At 40.6% G+C, this 9,042-nt stretch overlaps 1 protein-coding gene across 3 annotated transcripts in view; it reads right to left on the minus strand.

Moving 5' to 3' along the window:
• The window catches only part of HOOK3 (hook microtubule tethering protein 3), a 93,137-nt gene that overhangs the window by 83,722 nt on the left and 373 nt on the right, over positions 1 to 9,042 (minus strand). Inside the window, exon 1 of one of the 3 annotated variants that reach the window (XM_080636852.1) lies at positions 8,853 to 8,960. The exons of the other annotated variants lie outside the window; for them this stretch is intronic. The gene's annotated coding sequence lies outside the window, so the exon portion shown is untranslated. Of the gene's footprint in view, positions 1 to 8,852; positions 8,961 to 9,042 lie in introns of those variants that run through there. 3 annotated transcript variants of the gene reach the window in all.

A 9,042-nucleotide genomic window follows, 5' to 3' on the forward strand; every position in this document is an offset into this window, starting at 1 on the left:
TCAGTACTGCACTACATTGGCATTGCCACTAAACTTGATAACTGAAGTGTCCAAGTATGACACATTATTAGGATACAATGAACAGTCTCAACCCTGAATGGTGTTTGATTTAACCATTTCAGAATCACCCATGAAAAGACAAGCTAATCTTCCAGGTCCTGAGGAAAATACTGAATGTGTTTCTCTGTTCAGTTGAAAACCAGATGAGCCAGTTGATGAAAAATACTACACATATTTGTGATTAAGATAAAATGAAATTATGATACGTAATAGGAAGGCCTAACACAGCAGCATAAACCAACAGTTCTTTCCAAGCTCTCATCTACTTAATCATGTTTTAGTTAAATGTACTATTTGCCACTGATGCTTTCTCTTCTCAAAATAAAAGCCATTAATGAGTGCAAAACTGCCAAACATTACCTCAATATACCTGTAGTTACAGGATACATGCACTCACACTCTACCAAGCACCAATGCATTTTAGAAACCCCAAAAATGTGCCTCTTAAGACTAGAAACATCTTCTCATGGAAAAAAAACACTAAAGGCAGAGTTTACAGGAGGTGAACCACTGGCTTCCTCTGCTGATTAGAGTGCAAAAATTTCCACCTGTACTACCCAGAGTTGACAAAAAAGCGTAAATAAAGTGATGTCACATTAGACACAGACATTAGGAAGTGCAGGGTATCTTCTGTCTTCCACACCCTGATTTACAGAAGCCTAGATGATAATACAACCCATAGAACAGGGATGCATGAAGTTTCACTAAGGGAAGATAATGGAACTGTACTCTCAAAGTAGGTGTTAAATACAAATAGCAGAAGTGCTCAATGAAAAAGAGCAAAATTCTTTTTATCCTTCATGAAGGCTGGTAGGCTACTAGAAACCTGAACAGCACCAGGCAAATGTGCCTAAACTGATCCATACTAAGACAAAGGACATGCAGCAAGGCATAGCTTCTATTTGATGATACAAGGCAAAGCCAAGTCCACTAACTTCTTGGCTAGCGGTTATCCAGAAAAACTTTGCATATTAGCAGTCCAAATTCATACAGATTTCAAATATTACTTAAACAAAAACAAAACAAAAAATGAACATAAATGGCAGCTTTCCCCCTACAAAATACAGGGGGGAATAGATATTTTAACCCCAGAACTCCACCCTCTTGAAGCTACAATTTAGATAAAAAGTACTGTCTCTGTTGACAGGTAGAATAAAGAAGTCTACCTCAAAGGCACAGAAGATGAATCCAAGAGCACTAAGTTCTACTGAAATATCATCTGCACAAACTTTCTGATCAGTGTGGAAACATAGTCTTTCACAGAATCACAAGAGTAAGACTCAGCAGCTACAAGACAGGATTCAAAGAGAGAGTTGGCCTTAAGTTTTCATCAGACTAAGAAATTTCAGATGTAGCAGATTCTAGAACTGGTAACACAGATGCACAGCACACTGCTAAATTTAGCATTTCTTGCAGTTCAAGTCATCTCCATTCCCAGGACTTACATTTCAGCAAAAATTTTCCTGAACTTCATGGAAACTATGGAGGTATGCAGAACAAGGCTTTTGAGAAGCTCACCAAATTCCATGATTCCTTAAGGAAGGCAGGAGCCATCACAGAATGGGCTGCCATCTTTTTGACATTGTCCATAAAATAAAATCAGATAAATCATGCCAGAGTGATCAAGTTCTGCATTTTTAATTTTCCTAATCCCCAAAGGGGCAGTAGAATTGATAAAACAACCATAATCTCTGCTGCAGTTAAACACAAACTTGTTTTTACTTGCTCCTATCCTAAAATAAAACAATGGATACCTTGCTGCAATGGCAAACAAGTTCACTCAAAGGTTTATCTTATGTAATCCAGGAACGTAGGAAAGGCTATAGCCCATTTAATACTTGACAACTCTGCAATAAATAAAATATGAATGCTCATTTCCAGATCTAATGCCCCCCAAACATTCATCGTACATGGTGTGAACCCACTTGCTGGTTAAATATCCCAAACTTGGCCACCCTGAGAAATTTAGCTCTGAACACTCAACAGGACTTCCAGAGAAGACACAAAGCATGACACTTCCATTGTAATGCACACTTGCAAAGAAGCTTGCAGCTAAAAGGCACGAAAGAGCCCTAGGAATTCTAGGGCTGAAGTACATCATCATCAGATTTAATGCACCTTTTCGTGCAATACTTGCTCCATTACATGCACCACTCCAAAACCATTTCCTGCATGTCCCCTTTGAAAAGTGGCCATCCCTTCGTGGCCCCAGCTAGTCAGTCCACTGAAACACAACTCCAGCTTTGTATTCATTCAGAAGTTTTTGCCTGCCACATGCAGGAGTAGAATGCTGGCTGGATTTCCCACCTTCCATCCCCTGCCTTTAGCCTTAGAGAGCTTCTTCCTCCACCAAAACTCTTCTCCTTTCCATATTGCCTCTTTTTCATTGACCCGACTGAGAAGCACTAAGTAACTTAGGAACGACTAAGTCACATATGGCAAAGGCAGGCAGCCAGGAAAACAGCACATGCATACTCTGCATGACAGGAAACCACTACAACCAGTAAGTTAGGGAAGGAGTTAATCCTTTTCTCTTTCCTGTGTGGCAGGACCCTCTAGGCTGTTGGCAACAAAAGCCACAAGGAGGACATTATATACTACCACTACCCCCTTACCCTCTCTTCCAGGCACACATTCCTGCCTTAACCTTATGCAGTGTAAGTTGCTGTGTGGCAAATAACCTCATTGGCTTGGGTTTTGTGTTGGTTTGGGGTTTTTTTGATAGGCTGGTTTTGTTTTGCTTGGTTTGCTTCGGTTTTTTGTATTTTTTTTTATTAATTATTAGAACTTGCATATTATATTGATTAAGCAACCCCAAACTTAGGCTCTGAAGCTGAAAGCAAACCTAAGTTAGTTAAGTCTTTCTAAACTATCACAGTACTTGAGAACCCCCAGCTCAGCCAAGAAGGCAGACAGTAGCAAGTGCAATTGATTCTTGGGCCTCTTTTCTCTTCCCCACCTGCTCCACAACTTGAAACTCTGCAATGGCTCTACAGAAGTCAAACACATTGCAGCAAAGACTTTCGACGGCTGGGGAAGAACAGCATGTCAGAATATTATCTTTCAGTTCAAGACCCTCAACAAAATGGTCTCACAATAAGAAAAACAAAAACAGTTGTGCAAAATTCACAATTTGACTTCACCTCTTTGAAATAGATGTAACTATTTCAAAAAGAAGATAGAAACAGGTTTCTATCCTCACCTCCCACCTTCATATTAACAAGCTAACAGAAGAGTTGTTTCCTTTATACTGTTTCAGGTTCACAGTTCCTAGCAGCAAAATCTGTTTCTTCTCCAAGCAACACCTCGCAATCTCCCCCCCCCCCAAAATGAGGGGGCAGAACTAGGAGCTGAAATTGAGCACATACTGAATCACAACTAACTGGTTTTTGTTCAGTGAACTAGCAATTGTTATAAACGTGCCACTGCTATAGAGCATCACTTCAGACAAAAGTAATTTTTTAAAAGGCAGATTTTGGGACAAGGCCCCAAAGAATGAAAATTAACACTGTGTCAAAACACATATATGAAGAAAAATGCCTGCACCTCCAAATTCTGTGTTTAGCCTTCCTTCCTAGTTGTGACTTAAAAGAAGGTGGTGAGGGAGAATCCAAACTGTACCTTATTATCTTTAATTATCACATTCATACATTATCAGCCTCATATCACTTCTACAATAAAATATTTAAAAGAAATACTTCTGCCACTGCTTGACCTCTCAGCAATAGGTAAAAAAAATTCCTATAATCTAATAATAGTACTAGGCACCCCAGCTCTTTCAAACATAGTGGATGAAAGAAGGTAGATTTAAATTAGACATTAGGAAGAAATTCTTTACTATGCGGATGGTGAGACACTGACACAGGCTGCTCAGAGAAGCTGTGGTTGCCCCATTCCTGGCAGTGCTCAAAGCCAGTTTGGATGGGGCTCTGAGCAATCTGGTCTAGTGGAAGGTGTCTCTGCCCATGGCAGGGGGGGTTGGAACTAGATGGTATTTAAGGTATCTTCCAACCCAAACAATGCTGTGTGCTGTGATGATGAGCTCAGAGTAACACTCTCTTAGACAACTCCACCTAAAGGATGGAGCAACAAATTCTTTACCATCTTAGTGAGTGATCATTAAAAGTAGAAAGGGTTGTTCAACCTACTGCTTTGCCAATAGATGCAGCACATACAGGGGCTGTGGTCTGCCAGATACCTCAACCCATGCATCATGCTGGCAAGCTCAGTGTTTTCCCCCTGTCTGAACTGAAACACATTCAAACAGAACTATCTTCATGACCTGCTGTCATCACCAACATAATCAACCAGTCCTGAAACTTGGTGTTTTCTTCAAGAGGTAAGAGATAGTGATGTGATGATATCATCAGAAGAAAATGAAACCCTACAACTTTGTGGTCAGTGATCAAGGATTGAAAGAGGAAAGAATTTAAACAGGCTTAGCAAGCCTCCTACAATCTTGGTATGTACAAGAAACCAGAAGAGTACTTAAAACCATAAATGCATAAGAACCAAGACAACTTACTCTAAAAAGGAGGCAATTGGACAGTAGGGAAAATACAGCTTTCCTAGTAAATTCCAGCAGATTTTATTCTCTCCAAGGAGGGTGCCTACGAAGCACTTACAAGCAGCACTTGCTCACATGGTCTGTATATCTCAAATAACACATGCAAATCCCTCCAGTCTGGGACAAGCCACCACAGAGATACACTGTGTACTGGAAGATTTTTCAGCCAAAAACGAGAAAAGTCACGTAAATGGCCAGAGTGCTTTTAAAATGGAGTTTTTTTGTTTACAAAATTCTCACTTATAAAAGTTTCAATATGTCTACCAGAGAAACTATATTTGGCCTTGAGGGTTGGAAGAGAAAGAAAACAGGCAAGATGCAGCTTGGCAGAGGCAGTACATGGCAAAATAAGAGATATTTATCACAATGAAAGAAAGGAAGTTCATGACATCTCCATAGCAATCTACTATGTATAACCAGACAGCAGTGACCTCTGAGGAATCCTGCTGTTTACACACCAATGCTAAGCAACCTTTTCAGCTTCTGAGCATCACATTTTAGCTCTAGGTTGAAGAAAATTTCACAGATTACATAGCGTACAGTGTCACTGTAGCCATAACACTGATTTCAGCTACAGACGTACTAAAGCTTAACTGTCACATGCACATTTGTCAGCTCTCTGTTTTACAAAATGACTCAGTGATGTATCTGAGTTAAAAGCACTCCTGATACTACATACAAATAATAAAGAAAAAAAAAAAAAAAATCTGTGTGTTCATATCTGGACGAGTCATAAATTTTAAACAGAAAGATGGTGTGAATCTGTATTTGATAAGCTGAAACAATTTTAATATCATTGCAGGTTTACCTCACAGCCACATTTTTCTAAACTGCTTTGGCTGCGGTGCAGTTTGGATAGCTACACCACAGTGCCTAGAATAGTCTCACAGAGGCTTCTGGGAGAATTCTGGTAGAGTAATAGTTCTGCAATTACAGTAGGCTACAAACCTTGCTAAAGTACGAATACAGTCTTTAAGATGTCAGTAATTGGGCTCCAGTCCTTCACTCAGTTCCCCTTGAGCTGCCACTACCCTGGCTGCCTCAAAATAACATCATGGTCAAGGCTGAAGTGGTAGGAAGCAAAAGGTCTCCCAGCTGTTTAAAATCCTGAACAAAAATTATTTAGGAGCACATTTGATAATGTTCTCATACAGGAAAAAAACCTGAGAATTAAACCCCAAACTGCAGCGTAACACCAAAAATGGGCATGTTGGTGAAATTACTAAAGAATAAAATAGAACATATTCACAGGTAAGCAGGACGCCCCAGCTTAAAGACACCAGAATAGGAATGCAAGGTAAAAGGCTTGAGGGATATTCTCATTCATTAAAATAATGAGTTTGCAGAGGGAGGAACAGTTTCATTGTATCCTGCATCCACCCAAGCAAACATTCAGTTTAAGCTGAACAGGTTCTCAGATTTGTGGAAAAGCCTTATCTACCCTACTTACACCACAGAGAAACCAGTTCAAGTACTTCCATATGAATATGAAGCAAGCAACCTGGGAGGTTAAACCAGTTCTTAAGAATAGCCAGCTTCTCTGGCATAATGGAAAAGACTGTCCCAGGTATGAATAAACTGCAACTAAGATAGCTCTCTGCTTCCATCTACATGAATGGTTTACCAAGAATCATTATGAGACCAGAGAAAGCCAGGCAAAAAGGCATCTTATTCATACAGTTTCACTGAGGACTAAAAAACTTCATTGTCTCTTTTGCAAGTTCCATGTATCTTGGAATAAACTGAAACTACCTTTCTTCATTCTTTTACTGAAACTGTTTCAAAGTCACACTCGCAGAGATACACTGAAATTGTAAAAATAACCAGTAACTCCACACATTCACCTAAGAAACACATTGACTAATTCTAATGCTATTTAAGAAACATTTTCTAATATTTCTGATTAAAAAAAAAAAAAATACAAAACCAAAAACAAGACACAGCTAGTTTCTTGATTAGGTCACTATCTGTAGGGGTGTAAAGGTTAGAAATGTAAAGGGATCCCCATGGACCATTATTACAGACAGGGCAAGACTCCACTTGATAGGTACAGTTTCAGGACTAAAGATTATAAATACTAACTACTGCTCAAATATCACCATATGACTGAGTAATAACTTTTACATATGGCCAGCACCACAAGACTTTTTCTGTTGCTGTGATTTCTCTAAGCTTTCCATTTTTATGTCTACTTTTCCAGCACAGCTTTTAGTGTCAATGTAATTTTTTTTTTTAATTGTTTAGCTTTTCTAAGAAAATGCAAATTACTTTCAAGGGTAACAGTAAAGTTTGCTACTCAACAAATCAACTGCCTCAACTACCAACCTCAAACTTGGCAAGGAAAAAACAAAACAAAAAGTCACTAGTTCTTTCTACTGCTTTGCCGTTGTTGTTTAATGCAAGAAAATCAGTGGAGATCTTCACTAACACTGAATAGACTTCATGTAGGTAAACTTGTTCTCTTCATCTCCCCAAACAAGAACTGGAGACTCCTATTTTCCAGCAAAACTAATTCAACTTCCACCACATTTGAACACTTGACGTTGATAAAATTATCCTTTTGAACATATATAAACCTTGGTTTGTACTATATTTGGCTGTAAAAAGACTTCTTTTGGGGACCAGGGAAGTAACCACTGCCTTTTGGATGCATTTTGTGATTTCCCTTGCTGGCTAGCAAGCACCTTAACCTTATGAAGTTTTAAAAGGAAACTTTATTGAAATATTAACCCCTCAAAACCAAACCTGAATGCCGTAATTAAGTAACAGAATATTGGAATATTTTTAAATTTCTTGTCAGACTTAACACAGAGTTCTGTACAGTTGTTATACTTCAATAAAAAATTCTCAAGTCATTGACAATTTTGTCCAACCTGCAATTGGATACTGGGTAGGATCAACAGTTCAAATCACTCAAGTCATAGGCCGATACTATACAAAAGAAAATTCCATCTCTTTCATTCTGCAGCAGCTTACATGTGAATAAAGTAGTCTCACCACAAAAGAAAGAGCTAATCTGTTGGTTACTTGGAAATCCAAGAAACTAGGAATGCCTAGGGACTTGCTAGGTCAGCTACAGGCTTATTCTTCCCCCATTGGCACAACTGCCAGAGAGCACAAGAAGAGCAATAACTAAGACAACTAGAGCAAAAGCACATGGAAACTAGCAGCATATAGAAACAGATCTTCCCCCATCACTTCCCCACTCCCACCAGTAAGCCTTCCTCTTTCTCCTAGCACTGGGCCTCTCAGCCTTTCTTTGCCAGGATTCACGCGCATCAACTTCCTCTTGAATTCTGTCAGTAAGGTAACTTTCATTGCTAACACCTGAAAAACAAAGCATGTGAAACTAAAAGCAGGACAAGCAGCCCACTGCAACAAATGTGCAAAGATTGGCAGAAATGCGAAGGAAAGAGAAACTGGGTTACCAGACCTGTATGAGGCACTGGAGCACACTCTCCCCAAAAACCTCCACCTTCTACAGTTTCCAAAGTCACCACCTGCTCACCTCTAGCAATCACTGAATTTCCCTTACTCATCCCCTTGTGACTTTCACAAAGAAACCTAACCTGTCATTCCCCAGTAACTTACTGATTACCATCATACCTTTGGCCAGCTCCGGCCTTGCACAGACTAAACTTTTTTGCCTAAAAGACAAAAATCTCCCTTTCTCTTCAACAATCAGTTGTACCCCAGAATTTTATATACTGGATATTTTCTTGACAATTCTGCTTATGGAAGGAGAAAGAAACCACCACCAAACAGTCCCCAAACCAAATCAAGTCATACCAATAGATCAGCTGCCACAGAACTACAAGTTTCACAGCTATGTTACATTCACTGACCAAAATGCAGAGTAGCTGCAAAGCCAGGTTCCACGTCCACTACATTTTGACAGCTCTGTAAACAATGACAGCATAACCTCAAGATGTTTATGGACCAAGCTCCGAACATTAAAACCGAAAAGGACAACTCTTAGGTAGATAGTATATTATCTTTACAGGTGAATTTTGTCTCAAGGCTCGAGCACTACTTAAAAATAACGGGAAAACAACACACAAAAGAAAGTTTCTGGTCAGCAAGCCTGCCGAGCACAGCAGGCAGGTTAGACAAACGCGGCACTGACACACCGGAGCCACAACAGGGCACGGGTGGGGCATCAGAGCAGCGGGCTGCACCAAGGCCGCCGAGCCCGAGCGCACGACGGGGGTGGCAGGGGACGCACCTAGGTGAGCTTACCCCTCCTCCGCTCTGCCGCAGGCCCCGGCCCCCCAGCCGCGTCGCTCGCGGAGCCGCGGGGCGCAGGCTTCTTTGTTCCCTCGACGCGGGGGCAGAGCCAAGGCGGTGGCGGCGGAAGAGCCCGTCCCACCGCCCCGGGCAGCCCCCCATACCCTCAGCGCGGCCAGATAAGGCGG

This window comes from Psittacula echo, assembly GCF_963264785.1.
Source record: "Psittacula echo genome assembly, chromosome: Z".
NCBI classification, from domain to species: domain Eukaryota; kingdom Metazoa; phylum Chordata; class Aves; order Psittaciformes; family Psittacidae; genus Psittacula; species Psittacula echo.